A 16,997-nucleotide genomic window follows, 5' to 3' on the forward strand; every position below is an offset into this window, starting at 1 on the left:
AGGGAGCAACTTTTTCATCAACCAAATACTTTATAGTACTCACAACTATTTAGCATAAGCTTAACACGGTTTTAAAATAGAGTATGAAGATTTAAGGCTCGCTTTTGTTATCGACCTGTATTCAAAAAATATATTTAACTGAAATTGAAACAAATTTCAAAAATGAAAAAACAGAAGAACAATATATGAAAATATTTGTAGGAATTAAATCGAGTTCACTAAATGCACAATGTGTCCTTAAGGAAATTATTTCCTTCAATGTACCCGAAGTGATGGAATACATCCTCCCAGGATAGAACGATTTACTCACCGGTGTAGCAGTACAACAAACTCCAGCGAATAGCAAATCACTCGAAGGCAGTATATCGCACGAGAAATTTTAGTGCAAGAAAGAAGAGAGAAGATTAGAAATTTCGTAAGGGAAAAAACTGAGGACTAGTCAGATTTATATAGCCATTGATCAGGTTTAGTGAAAAGGTGCAATCTTTAATATTAAACATTTAAATAATTTCGCGAAAATTAAAGGGAAAAATGGTCAGATTTTGGAAACTTATTAATGATTAAATAATTAAACATTAAATAAATTTGGTCCAAAAAAATTATCAATCAATTGACCGAATCCGAAGCCGAGCCAAGCTAGAAGATGTGTTTCTCTATATAAGCACAAGAACTTTCCTTTCCATTACTAATGTGGTAAAAATGCTTCATCCAAAAAGCAATAAAGGAACAATTCAAGTTTTTCATTTTCCCTCCATATTTTCTTCCCTCCATTTCCCATTCATCTACACTTAAAACCCAATAGCTTTTTTATAAGACACATTATTTTTTCCTGTTTTGTCATTGTGAGATTGATTTGGAGTGTTTATATATACCCTCGTAAGATTAAACATTCTCATAATTAAAGTATGTTCCACCGTTTCTCTCTTGTTTGCATAAGTGTTAGTGGGTAGAATTATCCGATCGAAAGGGTTCCTTTTAATTTATATATTAATATTAATTCAACAGTGGGGGAGCAAATGTTGATATCTGAGCCGTAATTCTTCAAGTAGAAAATGTTAGTATTTTGTTTTATAAAAGGTAAAGTCACTTTCGATTTGTACTTGTCTTGCTTGACTTTCAACTTCAGGTTACATCTTTTACCAAGATATCAAGGGATAGTTTATATATATTCTCTCTTTTGTTCTAGTGTACTCTCTGTCTGTTTGTATTATTCTCTATTTCAATATCACCATAAGTCAAGCTAGATTTTACATCAAAATAGAATCAAATATAGATATGTGGATGAACGAATAAGGCAGGTTAATATATACCCACATAGTTAACACAGAAATTTTTTAATTATTTGTATCAATGCTAGTGTGCAGCCTACCCGACCAACAAATTTAGTGGGATGGATGAGATGTCTCAATTTTTAACCAAAGTCAGAATGGAGAAATTTCTGATAGCTAGGTACAAATGAATCCTAAGCTAATGATCTGAATTACTCAGACCAATAGATATTGAATACCAGATGATTAAAAAATACAAAAAATAAAGCGACTAACCAAATCTTGATGAAAGGAGTACTATGACTTTTTCTTTATAGTTGTATTCGAGCCAATTCACAAGCACTTCGATTATACCGTCGAATGTATACTACCTTATACTAGTGCAGGTATTGAATAACTCTACTGGTTAAAACTTAGTTATACTAGCACGGGTATCGAATAATTCTACCCGCCAAATCTTAGTTAGCTAGATAGAAAAAAAAATCACCTAGTTACTCTGATTGATTTCTAAAATTCCCGTTTCAGTTCATTGACTACTAGTAACTTCTATATCTTCCCACATGTGGGTACTAAACAACACAGATGTATGTACTTAAACTTTCTTCTTACTAGTCAAGTCATTTTAATATCAATTATGTATAATAACTAAACTGTCTATATATATTAGTGTTACTTATGGCTTTCCAACTTGCAAATCACGTCAAGAATAGTACCTTTCTTCATTCTACGAGCAATAGAGACTAACATTATTATAATCCATGAAGTGGATGTTTTATTCTGTGGGCTAACTGCAGATGCACCCCACAGAAATACGAAGGAAAATGACAGACAAGTATATACTATTACCTAGGCTCAATCTTTATCTTAATTTGTGGACGGTAGATATTGTTCTGATTGTCTGTCCATTGACCACAGTTTAAAAATTCAAATTCGAACTAAAACCCAATAAGTTTGAGAAGTAAAAATGAAAATTCTCGTCCTTCTTGATAAGACAAGGTGCATTCTACGTTTTGATGATTGTCAAACTGCTGGAGAAATAGAGAGACACCTGGTTTCCGATCTATTCTCTCTGTACGTCGTACAGTCAACAACAATAACTGTAAAGCTACACTGTGCAATTGTTGTTGCGGCCCATGTTTTAAGTCAAACATGAGATGAGTGGTCTCTATGTCACCACATGCTCTCCAATAGATATATAACATGTTCCAACATATTTGGTATCACTTGAAAACCTAAACTATCTTGTGCAAACCTTGCCGCCACAAGTTCTCAAGTGCTCTCAAGAACAAGGTCACTTACAAGCTAAAGGATCTCATCAAGACACCAGATTATGTCTATGTTCTTTAGGTTGTTGTGAGTCTTTGTTTGTTGTTCTTTAAACTGTAAACCTACTCTTCTCTTTTAAGAAGCTGCTTGTAGGTATTTTGAATTCTCAAAGGTAGCTTGTAGGAAGTTTATCTTTACAAGCTTTTGAGTGGTACACTAGGCTAGAGTTAGTCTAGGTGTATTAGAGTATCTTTGACTAGAGTTAGTCAAGTGTGCTTACAATAGGTGTATTGTAAGGGTTGAGGGATTAAGTGTTTTAATTCCTAAGTTGCAAGAGTTGTAATATAAAGCTACTCAGTGTAGTGGAGTTGGAAATCCTACGAGGTAGGTCGTGGTTTTTAATCCCTTGAGCAAGGAGTTTTCCATGGTAATATCTTGTCTATTTACTTACTGCAACATCTTAGGGAACTGGTAGATAACCAGGTCCCCCATATACTGTTTGGTGGACGCATAGCCTGCATCAATTGGTATCAGAGCAGGTGCTTTTTAAAAGGCTAACACTTAGAAAGAATTTGTGAAATGGCAGCCCCATCAAACTTAGAAGAAGGACAATCGACCACCAGACCATCCAGATTTAACGGAAAATACTACGGGTGGTGGAAGACTAGAATGCATGACTTCATTATGGCTGAAGACTCTGAGCTGTGGGACATCATCTGTGATGGTCCTTATGTTCTTGTAAACAAAGATGAAGCTGGTCTGGCAACCACTCCAAAAACAAGGAAAGAATACAATGAGCAGTCAGGAAGGCTGTTGAAAAAAAAAATCAAAGCCAAGAAGATCCTTGTGTGTGGAACAGGACCTGATAAGTACAACCGGGTCTTATCTTGTACAACTGCTAAGGATATCTAGGAAGCTCTCCAAACTGGTCATGAAGGAACAACGCAGGTGTTATATCCCGTAATTTTGCACATTCGGAAAATTCGAAATAATTGTGACTTGTAAGAAATAAGGCCATATTTTGATTTTATTTAATATATATATATATATATATATATATATATATATATATATATATGTGTGTGTGTGTGTGTGTGTGTTGTATATATATATATATATATATATATATATATATATATATGTGTGTGTGTGTGTGTGTGTGTGTGTGTGTGTGTGTTGTTCATGAAAAATGTTGATGCGGAAATATGGAGGGAGGCCAAGGGCAAAATTGGAAATTTTGGAAATTATTTTCGGGAATTACAAAATAAGAACCATAACTAATTGGGCTTAAAAAAAAAAGAGAAAGAGGCCCAAAATTAGGGGGTGGCCGGCCATGGGCCCAAGCCCATGTGCCCATTTAATTCAAGACTATTAAATAAGGAAAAGGGCCACAATTTCTTCATTTTCAAAGAAGCTTCAAGAATAACAAAACTTGAGGAAAAAAAAGGGGGCCATTTGGCCATTGAAGAGAGAAAGAAAAAAAATTTAGCCATCAACCTTTGATCCAAAAATCTTAATTTTCTAGTATTCCTACTAAGTTCAAGACCCTCTTCAACGTGGTATAATTTTCGAGGCAAGAAAATACCTTTTGTGGCAAGTGGAAAATTTTAGAAAAGGTAAGAATTCTATCCTTTTTATATTATGGAAGACTTATATATATGTTGTAGTGTGTGGAAATGAATGTAAAGTATGAAATTTGTGTGTTGTGGGTGTGTGGCCGTGTGTGTGGGTGTAGTGAAGGAAGAGGAATTAAATTTATTTAGTATGTTAATTATGTTGTTGTGGTCTTGTGATGTAAATAGAAGAATAATGGTTCAAGATTGGCATGAAAATTAGTTGTGAGTTGTTGTAGGAAATTATGTGATTTCATTATAGTTTTATGTAATTATGGGAATGGAGTTGTTAAGGTGCAAATTGTTGTTGTTGATGAAATTGGAAGATAAAAATGTGTTGTGAATGTTCGTGTCGAAGATTGGAGGTTTCGGGTGAGGTATGGTTTTTGGTGGGATTGTCGGAATATTGTGTAGATTGTTTGAAATGTCCTTGAATTATGTTTGAATGATCTTGAGCTAGTAAATGAATATGTAAGTGGCGATATTGGCTTGAAAAGACGTAGTTGAATCGAATATGATACGCTATGTAGAGAAGAAAGTTATTAATGTTAGAATGCGTGTAAATTGATTCTTGATGACTATTATTATGGTTGTTGGTATTGTTGGTGTGGTTGTTGATGAATTTGGCCGAGTTAAATTCTCGGGGATGTTGAATTTACAGGGGAGATGCTGCCGAAATTTCTGTAGACAAGTACTAGTTAGAATTGGATTTCTACGTACTTGTAGCTAATGATTGGTAATTGATAATGTTATTGTAGATATTGGGGAGCCCGAGACTTGAGTCGGGATTTGATTAGCGAACGATCGAGGTATGTAAAGCCTACCTTTCTTTCTTTTGGCATGACCTTTATGAAATGAACAAATGACATATATGTATGCTTCTAAAGAAAATTCTATTCTTAGAGCCACTAGGATGGCCGACGTCTTTGACCTCCATAAGCTATTCCATATGGTTTGATACGTGTTTATGATGTTCGAAGATTCTAGTTGTTGTGGTTCCGAATGATGTCCGAAAAAAATATTTGATATGGCTAAAGTCTTGGATATATTTGATATGTACATATGATTCTAAGGCTCCATTTGATTTGCTCCACAGCGATAGTTGAAAGTTTCCTAATATGATGGTTACTTGAATTTCCAAAAAGAGCTTCGGAAATGCTTTTAGAAAGTTCTGTACTTCAAAGGTTTGTAACTTTCGTATACTAACTCCGGTTGACCCGAAACTGATTTCTGAGCCTTCGGATGCCGTAAATATATTTGTCCATCGAGTTTTGAAATTTATTTATGTACTTATATGCATATGGTTTCCTCACTACTCCGCTCGTGCATACTACTATGATATCGTTCGCCGGATCCCGGACCGGTTTTGTGATCGTGCGCACTATGTTATATTCGGCAGTATGATGTGTTACGGTTCCCGAGACCTCGCCATAGGGCCGGGTACCGCTTATATACGGCGTTATGATGTGATATGGCATATGATGTGTTCTGATGATATGATATGTTCGGGGATTGTACAGAGATTTGAAACCATCTGGAGTATGATGTGTTGTGGCGCCAGCGTCGGAGTGGCGACCACGTTCCTGAGCCCTATGCATGATTTTTACTCGCATTATATATGTATTTTCAGTACAGGTTTTGATATACTAATTCTGTATCCATTTTCTGTACTTCTCACTTCAGTTATGATTCGGATTGCTGTATTTCATGCTTTACATACTCAGTACATATTTCGTACTGACCCCCTTTCTTCGGGGGCTGCGTTTCATGCCCGCAGGTACAGACGTTCGTTCAAGTGACCCGCAGTGTAGGATACTTATTCTGCTGTTTGGAGTACTCCTTTTGATCCGGAGCTCATATTTTTGGTACATACCTTCTGTTATACATGTTCTGTATATATGACTATTTGGGTACGACGGGGCCCTGTCCCGTCATATGTTTCTGTTATGGTTTGTAGAGGCCTGTAGACATGTATGTGGGTCATGGGTCATGTTTGTTCGTTTATGTTTGTGATCTGTGCCTTAATGCGGTCCCGTTTGCTATTATGGCCAAAACGACCCATATGTTTGTATATGTTTGTATATCTGGGCGATGTGTATTCCGCCAGCCTACCGGTTTTGGTATGATATTTTTGTACGGGCAACCGCTTAAGATGAGGTCTGTTATTAGTAACCGTATAAATAATGAATGTTAAGCTTGAATAAGTCCTTGATATGTCGATCTGGTACGTAAGTCTGTTTGGGTGTCCAAATAGGGCACCAGTCACGACCCACGGGGCTGGGTCGTGACAGCAGGTGAAGAGCTCCAAGATCGACATGCCCACCACAAAGTATGAGTTGTTCAAAATGAAAGAGGGTGAATCTATTCATGATATGCATACTAGGTTTACCTATATAATCAATGAGTTCAACTCTCTAGGAGAGGTCATCACAACCACCAAACTGGTGAGGAAGTTCCTCAGCGTTCTACCTGATTCTTGGGACAGCAAGGTAAATGCCATCTATGAAGCCAAGGATCTCAGCAAGCTGACGATTGATGAACTTATTAAAAATCTCAAGACTTATGAGATGAAGATGACTTTGAAGAAGGTGGAAAAGAATGAAGTAAAGAAAGAAAGGAGTCTGGTTCTCAAAGCTTCAAGAGGAGATTCGAGCGATGAGGAATTCGAAATGGCTTATCTCACGCAGAGATTCCATAAGATGATCAGGAACAATGGTGGAATTCCCAAGTCAGGAAGTTCCAGCAAAACCTTTAAGGGAAATGACAACTACATGCTGCCACAAGTGTGGAAGACCTGGTCACTTCATTAAAGAGTTCCCTCAAAACAAGCAGGACAATTATGACTGAACTGCGAGGAAGGACCAAGTTCCTGACAGAAAGTTCAAAAGAAAGGAAGCCGCTGATAAGATAGTGAAGCAAGCACTTGCTGCATGGGGGGGGGGGGGGGGGGACTCCTCTAGTGAATCTGAAGATAGAGATGACCAAGGGACAACATCAATGGTGGCCATAGAAAAAGAAGCCTTCAAATATGAGTCAATCTTTGCACTCATGGTTGAATCAGAGCCAGATGATGATAAGTGAGAGGTAAACTTTCTTGATGTCAAGAAAAATTTGAAAGCATATTCTCAGAATAAACCCATATTACTGTCAAGCATGTTAATTGATGCATATCTTGCTCTCGTTGCTAAAAAAGGTAAGCTAAATGATGAGATTGGGGAGATGGAACAAGAAAGAGATGACCTGTTAGTTTCCATTGGGGATATGAAGAAACAAATTGATGAGACTAACCAACTAAACATTATGTTGGAAAGTCAAATGAGAAAGGGTATGGAAACTTCCTTTAAAGGAAAGAATGAAGCCAGTACGGCTCAAGAGGAGCTTGAAAATGAGCTCAAGAAAGTGAAACTAAGTCTCACTGCGGAGATTGAGAAAAATGAGCGACTGAAAGAAGAGCTGAAGAGGGTGAAGTTCGATCTCGACAAAGCTCTTAAGTGGACCTGATTTTCTGACATAATCACTCCCATGTACCAGAGTATGAGAAGTGTAGAGAAGGACTTGGCTTTGAGAAAGAGATGCCCTACAATCCGCATAGTAAATATGTTTCCACAACGGAAAACTGGGTATGTACTTATTGTGGGCAAGATGGTCACTACAAGTAAGCTTGTAAAGCAAGAATTGAGTCATTTCAAAAGAATAAAAACTTTGTCTAGCAGAGAGTTAGGACTGAAAGAGCTGGTCCTCAGAAGAGAATAACAGGAGCCTGTCCTCAAAAGAAAGAAATGTGCTGCCCGGGTGGGCTAAAAGAAGCTTAATTCATCCCTTCCACCCAAACTGGTTTGGGTTCTCAAATCGAATCAATGACACTTACGGGCTGAGGAAAAAGGAAGCTGTCAATATGATTGATAAATAGTGACAGTCCCAAGCTCATGGTTGAGATAAAGAAGTCTCTCCTCAGGGCCTTCACAGCAGAATGTGTCCCTTCGGTAAATAAAGGAAAGAACACATCCCTGATGACAGATGTTGCAGACATTCACACTTATACAAAGTAGATCTCAAATGATGAAATAAAATATGCCATATTCTCTAAGGGCATAAAGATGTCCAGGAAGGTTGAGTGTTGGAAGAATTAAGGAATGAAGCCATAGATGATGGGAATTTTTTTTTAAAATAAAGGGGCAAAAGAAGCTGGTAGTTAGTTCTCTAGTGTTACCCAAAGTATCTAGAAAGGGACTGCACACCTGGTCTCTCTCGTGCTTTCAAGACATAATCCTAGAATTTGCATGGTATGTTGATACAGGTGACTGGAAGGTCGGACATAAATAAAGGGAGAAAATGGTGGCACTTGGTCTTGATGGGTTCAACCGCTAAAGCGTCTACACGAAGATAAAATCACATGGAATGCATCTGACAAGAATGGTTACAATAGTAGGAAAGGTACATTGCTAATAAGTGGTTTTCATCTATGTCTAACTCAGTTCTATACTGTTACAGGTATACATGCATAACAGGACTAGGACAGCCTATGCACAAGTAATTTTGCACACTTCATAGTTACTGCCTGATAGCTTCAAGAAAATTGTCCAAAGACCTGGTCTTTGTGACTCAGGTTAGTAGTCTCTTCAGTGCTCACATACGTCATTGAACCGCTAAAATATTCCAAGTCAGTCTAGTGACCTTCTTCGTCAAATTTCAGAATAACGTCCCATCTAACTTGTTGCCTCTCCCCTGAACCAACTCGCTTCCTTTCCTTACACCCAATCTAGATTGTCACCTCAACCACCTTAAAAACACATCTCTTGTTTCTCTCTCTTCTCACTCATACTCTCAGACTGTTAGTCTTCTTCCTTACATCTCCCTCTCTCTCAGTATCTCTCTAAGCCACTCCGTATTTCCTCCCTATTGTCATGTTTTTACTAAGTGACACCAACCCTTTTCAAACCAGAGCAAATGGATTCTAAGTCTTCACTCTCAAAATACCAAACCTCCTCCGCTCAAAATACCAATGTATCAAACCCAAAATCCCCCTTACCAGGTGCTTCAAAGGAAAAGTTAGGTTCAAATACTGACTCTGACGGAGGCATTTTATTTCGCTCTGTACAAAATCAGACCTCCGGCAGCACGCAACAAAGGGTGAATGAGGAAAAGAAATCGAAGAGAAGGAAAATGAGAACTTACAGTGTTAGAAAACGTATTGCTCAGAAGCCCCCTAGAACGAAAATGTTGACCAGGAAGGTGAGAACAAGGTCACCACCTAGTGAAACAAAAAAATCTGAATAAGCAAGCCATTTATCCATTGCATGTAGACTGGGTGATGAGGAAGTTGAGGACGAAGAGGAATCTTCTCTGATGAGAAGAAACTCCAAGAAAGAGAGAAAGAGTGAAAGGGAAAGTCATTTTGGCACTATGACTGAGAGTAACAAAAGTGAAAAATTAGTCAATGAAAGCAGGGAAGAGATGAGACGAGAGGAATGTGATACTCGATCTTCTTCACAACAAAAGAGAAAGATGAGTACTGATGCGACACCTAGTCCCTCTAAAAGACAGAGACGTGAAACTAATGCAAAGAAGAGGAAAAAAAGTCTAAAAAAGGAAAGAGTCATTTTTCGAAGGGTGTTTGATACTAACCTTGCTGAGGAACCAGGAATGAAAGAACTGAAAAAAAATGGTATAATTTCAAAATTGGATGCATCTTTTTAATCCACCCGCACCCAGTGTATACGAGGCTAAGGTAATTGAACTATATGAAAGCTTATGCCAGATTGATGATGGTATTCTGGCCTTAGCTGTAAACGAGACATAGTTTGTGTTAACTGATTCAATACCTGCAAATATTTTGGGAGTAAAATCTGATGGGGTATGAGCTGTAACTGGAAAGGGATCCACCGGGTTCAAGAATGTGATTGTTAAGGATGCAAAATCTACATCCAAAGTAAGTCTTTCCAAAAGCGAGCTCAATCTTGAGTATCAACTGGTCATTGAATTTGTCAACAAGGTGCTCTTGTTAAGAACTGAAGAATACTCTACTGTGACGTTGGCAGACCTAGTCCTTGTGGAAGCTCTGTCAGTGTTTGAACCAATCAATCTGCTGGCCATTATGTTTGAGCAGATGATCAAGGTGGTGAGAACAGTGCAAGGTAAATCTGGTCTCGTTTATGTGTTCTTTCTAACTAAGGTACTTGTGCACTTCAAGGTGAGAATGGGAAAAGCTAACATGGGGACAAAAGAGCACATGTTCTCTCTGGTTACCTTATAAGACTGCGAGTATGTGCCTAAACGAGTAGGTGTTAGCAGTCCTTCTACAATCTCGATCTTAATTGAAGCCCAAGAAGCAGAAAATGCAGAAAACCAACAGCTCAAAGTAGAGAATGCTCTTCTGAAGGTTTAACTGGCTGAACAAATGAGAGAACCTAGTTCACAAGAGGAAATAAAAAAACTGCAGACTGAAAGAGATCAGTTGAGGGTCAAAGTGGATGTACTTCAAGACCAAATGATGAAGGATCAACGAGCCAATAGTGATAGAGTTAATAAGCTCTTTCAAGCACTAAACCATCCCAGTAATCCTTCCTATTCCTTGTCCTCCCGAACCTGTCATCTTTTTCATCTAAACCTTGTTATTGATAATTCGTTTTGAGTTTTCTCCTAACTTGTGGTACAATTGCAGTTTAATTATCATATTTTTGCACTGAATTGATTACGATATGCTTTTATGATAATCTTTATTGGGCAATCACTCTGTTTTTATGCTTTATTGCTAGCTTTCTCACCTCCATTCTGCTCATGTTTTGTTGACCCAGTGGCTCCGAGTTAATATAGTTGAACTTCTTAATGGCTGTACTTTAATTACTTTTAGATGATGCCAAAAGGGGGAAGGAATGTAAGGATTAGCGATGTTGTGATTAAGGGGGAAGGACCAATGCTGTGATTAAGGGGGAAAAGACTGGTTGGTTTGTGCACTACCACTAATTGGCTAACCTAGTCCAGGACTGAAAGATTAAAGGGGAAGTACTGGTTGGTTTGTGCACTACTACTGATTAGGTAACTTGGTCCTCCAGTCTGTATCTAAATCCTGTTGGTAACATGTTGTTATGCTTTAAAATTGTCCTATTTCACAAGGGGGAAAGTGGGACTTGGTTCTCAGGGGGAACATTGTTTCTAAGTTTCATCATCAAAAAAGGGAAAATTGATAAGACAATGTGCATTCTACATTTTGATGATTGTTAAACTGTTGGAGAAATAGAGAAAGACCTGCTTTGAGATTTGTTCTCTCTGTACGTCGTATAGTCAGCAGCAACAGTTGTAAAACTGCACTGCCACTGTTTAATTGTACATCAGTGCTGCGGCCCATGCTTTAAGTCAAACATAGGATTAGTGGTCTCTATCTCACCCACATGCTCCCCAATATATATATACAACATGTTCCAACATATTGGATATCACTTGAAAACCTAAACTATCTTATGCAAACTTTGCCGCCACAAGTTCTCAAGTGCTCTCAAGAACAAAGCCGTTTATAAGCTAAAGGACCTTATCCAGACACCAAATTATGTCTATGTTCTTTAGGTTGTTGTGAGTCTTTGTTTGTTTGTTCTTTAAACTGTAAACCTACTCTTCTTTTTTAAGAAGGTATTTGTAGGCATTTTGAATTCTCAAAGGTTGCTTATAGAAAGTTTATCTTCACAAGATTTTGAGTGGTATACTAGGCTAGAATTAGTCTAGTGTATTAGAGTGTCTTTGCTAGAGTTAGTCAAGTGTTTCTTACAATAGAGGTATTGTAAGGGTTGAGGGATTATGTGTGTTAATTCCTAGGTTGCAAGAGTTGTAATATGAAGCTGCTCAGTGGAGTGGAGTTGGAATCCTATGAGGTAGGTCGTGATTTTTAATCCCCTGAGCAAGGAGTTTTCCACCGTAATATCTTGTCTATTTACTTACTGCACTTTCTCAGAGAACTGGTAGATAACCAAGTCCCTCATATATTGTATGGTGGACGCATAGCCTACATCACTTCTTTTCAAGAAGACATGATTGATTGAGAGCATTTCGCCTTCTTGAATTTTCAATATTTAATATCTATGTCAATTGTGAGCGACCGATATGAAGAATACAATATTCTTGAATATATATGATGAAATGGATTTTCATATTAAAATAAATGTGAACCGGATTAACTATTATAGTATAATGAGAGTATGCTGAGATAGAGAAGCACCAAATTATTGAAATTGTTTTGATAGGTGGAACTACCAAAATTTTAAAAATTAAATAAGTTTTGATGAATAATTTTAACGGCAAGGAAATAAAGGGATTGTGAACACTAAAGAGTTCAACAACTTCAACACCATGACTATAGATGAATTTGTCAAACTTTGCAAGTCTATGAAAGAATACTAAAAAGCCAGAATAAGTATTGGTTGAACAAAGCATTGATTCTCTTAAAAGAGAGATGAGAGGTGTAGCTGGTACATCAGGAAATATAATGAATGTATGAACGTGAACATGGATGAAGTAGAGGAAAATTCAAGAAAGAAATCGTGAGCTCGATTTTGTGAAGTTACAAGACCAAAACTATGATTATCTTGATCAAGTCATTAAATTTTTCACAAGTTGATACATCAGGAAATATAATGAATGTCTGAACGACACTTGAATTGTAAATCAAATGACAACTAACTGAGAATGTTTTTTTGGTAGTATTTACAATATGTTCTTACAAGTTGTTAAATAAGTAGATAGACTTTTCTTACAAGTTGGTTAAATAAGTGGATAGACTTTATATCGAGGACATCATTAAATAATTAAAGATCATATTCATTTTAATCACTGAAACTTTAGGATAAAATAGTTCTAATACTTGGATTTGTTTAATGATAATTACCTTTTTGAACCGCCCTAAAAAATAATAGTCGGTAAATACATATATTTTGTATATTAAATATAAATATACATTTAATATAAATATTTATACATATAATATATATATTATATACATAAATATACAAAATCAGTGTATATGTTTTGTACATTTTGGATGGTGCTCCTAATTAATTACAGCCAAGGGGCAAAAAACCTAATTGGTACATAGAAGAGTTAGTTTTCACTGCCTTTTTGTTTGTGTTAATTTTTTATTTTTTTCGTTTGCGGGGTCGGGGGTTCAAGTCTCCTACTAAAGTCAAGAAGGTATGGTAAGACTTAATGCATTGTCGTACCAAAATGTTTGTCCTTTTTCCCTTTTTTTCCATCACTTCTCCCCTAGTAATATGAGGTCTCGACAGTATACTGTTTCCATCAAGCTACCTTTTTTTAAAAGAAAAAAAAAAATCTATCTACCTCAAAACAGAGGCGAATTTATGTATAAAACTTGGATCAAGTGAACACATGGTCACTCAACTAAATTCGATATTTTAGGTATATAATTCTAAAAATATATCTAATATTAACGGAAGAAACACAAGATCAAACCAAGTCAAGTGGAGCATTGGTAGAGGCTCTATTTCTTTCCTTTGGGTGTTGGGATCGATCCCTAGCTCCTTCACGTTTTTATTTTTTTTTTACTTTTATTTCTAAAGCAGCCTTTTAACTTTCTTTTTTATATTATTCTAAACCCTTTTTGGACTTTTTTCCTCCTCTTTTGTAACTATGCATCTCTTTGATGCCATTGCAATTATAAAACAACTTACTTCATAAAAAAATGTAATTAATTATCTTTTGCTCGCCAAGTTGATGTCACTATAAAATTTTATATCTTATCTTAAAAGGAATGATGAACCCATCCTCTTAAAATCCTGGATTCGCCTCTGCCTTGAAGCTCAAACTTAGTTTATTTGCACAAGGTTAATCCAAATTAAAGTAAAACTCTGTGTTGTAAAAAGAAATAGTATATGAAAAGAATCAAATTGATGCATAATTATTCATACTCCTTTTAATATTTTGTGTATGGATGGGATATAAAGTGATATATACTTGCCTTGTGAATGACCTAGAGGAGATCAAGGAAAATTCATCAAGAATCAATTGGCACAAGCATTTTCTCGAATCCTATATATCCGGAGAGACAAAGAATAAAGAAGAATATAATAAGGTCAAGAATATAATCAAGAATCTTAACACATATTGAAGAACTTATATAAAGCCGAATGCGCGTAAAACTAGAAATAAAGAGGATTATACTTTATTTGAAAGAAATAATATCTTGTCGTAAAGTAAAATGCTTATAAGAAGAAAAGATTTAAGTTCTATGCGCCGACGCCCAATGGCGTAAATAAATAATATTTTTAGAATTGGATAACTTAAAAAGTAATTGTAGGTAATTTTATTCATACTAATATCCTGATTAATTAAGCTCCTCAAAAGCTAAAAATGCTTATTTTTTCAACAACAAAAAAAGTGGCTATTCTAAAGAGTTGAGTTGTTTGGTCTAGCTTTTAAGTGTTTTTGAGTTGTGACATGAGGTTGTTTCCAGAAGCTAAAAGTAGTAGCTTTTCCCAAAATGACTTTTGAAAACTTAACCAAACACAAATTACTGTTCTAAAATATTAACAAAAGTATTATTTTTTAAATTGATTAGCCAAGCATAAACAACTATTCTTTAAAATTACCCTTTTAAAAGCACTTATGATAAAAGACTTTTCAAAATAAGTAGATTTTAGAAGTTTGACCACACATGCTATAAGTATCTATTTATAAATAACTTACAATGAGTGATAAGTGACTTGTTATAACAAATTAAATTATACCGATGAGGTAGAAACTCAAGAAATAGTTAACTTTAAAGTTACTTACCACACAATTTTCTTTTCTTGGTTCATACTCTGATGTGATCAAAAGGAATCACTTAAGCTCTAAGTGTTTTGCTAATATAGTGGTACTCGTGTGAAAGTGAAAAAGGAAGAGATATGATACTTATAAGGGCAAAAGATTATATTCAAGATAACAAAAAAATTATGTGTCATTCAGCAATTGCAGCTAACTAATCCTCTTCCTTTTATGATTCTGGTTTAGTTGAGAAGTCTTGGTCAGCTTTTTGCTTTAGGAAATTTCCAAGAAACTTCTGAGATGACCCCATCAAGACTAAAATGAAGGCATATGCCAATTTTCTTTTTCCAGAAAAGAGTTAAAACTAATTATGCAAATTAATTAAACTTCAAGATTTGGTTTCAAATCTTAATTTATAAGCTGTATTGATCTTGGATTAAGGATTTTGTCCACTTAACTGTCTTACATTTGATGACCATTCTTACAGTAATATCTTGATCTTGAAACATGGGTTTTTCTTATGTGTATGTGGCTAGAGTGCTTTGATTAAACGACCTCTAAGTCTTCAATTAGGTAAATGACCTCAAATTATTTTTAATTGGGCGGATGACCCTTTAATTAGATTGAGGAATTTAAAAAAAGGAAAAAAAAAAATCCAGTTTTTGGTTTTTCCCCTTATCGTCTATAATCGGTTTTCTTCTTGGTCGACGGAGGTCATTTTCAGCGGAAATTAGTTAAAAGGGGTCTTTTCAAAATGAATAGAGGTATATGACTCTCATATGACCCTTTGTACATATGAACGATTCTGAAATAACACAAAGGCGATCTGTTATATTTTGTATAGGGTCATTTAATCAATTCACCCGTCATTTTCATTATTGGTCGATTATCACCCTATTACCACCAACTTGGTTGTTTATCAACCCATAAACGCTAATCAATATCATTCTCGGTTGATGGAGGTTATTTCCAGCATCCTTCTTGGTTGTTTATCAACCCATGGTCGCTAATTATCAATATCCTTTTTGGTTGTTTATCAATCCATGATAGCTAATCAACCTCGTTCTTGATCATTTTATCAATCCATTGTTGCTAATTAACCTCTTTCTTGGTCGATGGAGGTTATTTTCAACCTCCTTGGTCATTTATTAACCATAGTCGCTAATCAAAGGCCTTCGTGGTTGCTCGAGGTTGTTTTCATAATCAAACTTACAAAAAGAAAATAAAAGGAAAAGAAAAAGGAGGTGATTTCCTTAATTCAAGACTTAATTTTAAATCTTCTCATGTGTCTATGACTATTTCATTTTTCGTTTTTATATCTGCTTTGTGTAATTATTAAAAGTCCCACATCGGTGGGTTAAAAGGTACATGGTCTCCTTATATGGACTAATTAGGCAATCCTCCCCTCATGAGCTAGATTTTGGGGTTGAGTTACGCCCAAGATCCATTTCTTTACATGGTATCAACGTCATGCCCGCCCAATTCAATGTTCCCGATGTTGGGCCCCCATATTAAATTGTCCACGCATCAGATGTCCAGCCCTGGGCGTGAGGTAACTAGGGTGTTAACCCACAAGGGTACATGGTCTTCTTATATGGACCTGGGCAATCCTCCCCTATGAGCTAACTTTTGGGTTGAGTTAGACCCAAAATTCATTTCTTTACCGTAATTAAGTAGTTGCTTTTGTGGGAAAGGTATATATAATTAAATTCTTGGAAAAGACCATTAATTGGGAGTAAATCAAACGCAATATTAAGTTAAGGTTGGGATTTCCCATCATTAATCTAGTCTTCCGAGCACATAATTAAACCTCAATTCTAATTCAACTAGTATTAGTCTTATCATTACCAATATTTTGTCCTGCAATTATGTTCCAATTAATTTACTCTATTGTGGTCTGGAGCTTGTGGTAAGTTTCATGAACTGGGGACAAGATTCGTACTGGAAATAGATTTTGGAGCTATTATACTGTAGACTAAATTCTTTTATATCTTGTTAGGCAAAGGGTTGAAGTATATTTAAAGTAGAAAGTTTCATGTGTTAGCTAGGAACGATAATTCATATATAAAATCATATAAACTTATGTTTGGTGAATCCAAAG

General features: G+C 36.0%; 1 protein-coding gene across 1 annotated transcript in view; it reads right to left on the reverse strand.

Annotated features, from left to right (window-relative positions):
- LOC132603181 (calcium-transporting ATPase 8, plasma membrane-type-like) overlaps positions 1-15,055 on the reverse strand; it is a 45,262-nt gene extending 30,207 nt beyond the window's left edge. The window contains exons 1-2 of the mRNA XM_060316117.1: positions 14,924-15,055; positions 14,109-14,179 (exon numbers count right to left, since the gene is read on the reverse strand). The gene's annotated coding sequence lies outside the window, so the exon portion shown is untranslated. The remainder of the gene's footprint in view (positions 1-14,108; positions 14,180-14,923) is intronic.
- Positions 15,056-16,997: the final 1,942 nt, after the last annotated feature.

This window comes from Lycium barbarum, chromosome 7, assembly GCF_019175385.1.
Source record: "Lycium barbarum isolate Lr01 chromosome 7, ASM1917538v2, whole genome shotgun sequence".
Lineage (NCBI taxonomy): Eukaryota > Viridiplantae > Streptophyta > Magnoliopsida > Solanales > Solanaceae > Lycium > Lycium barbarum.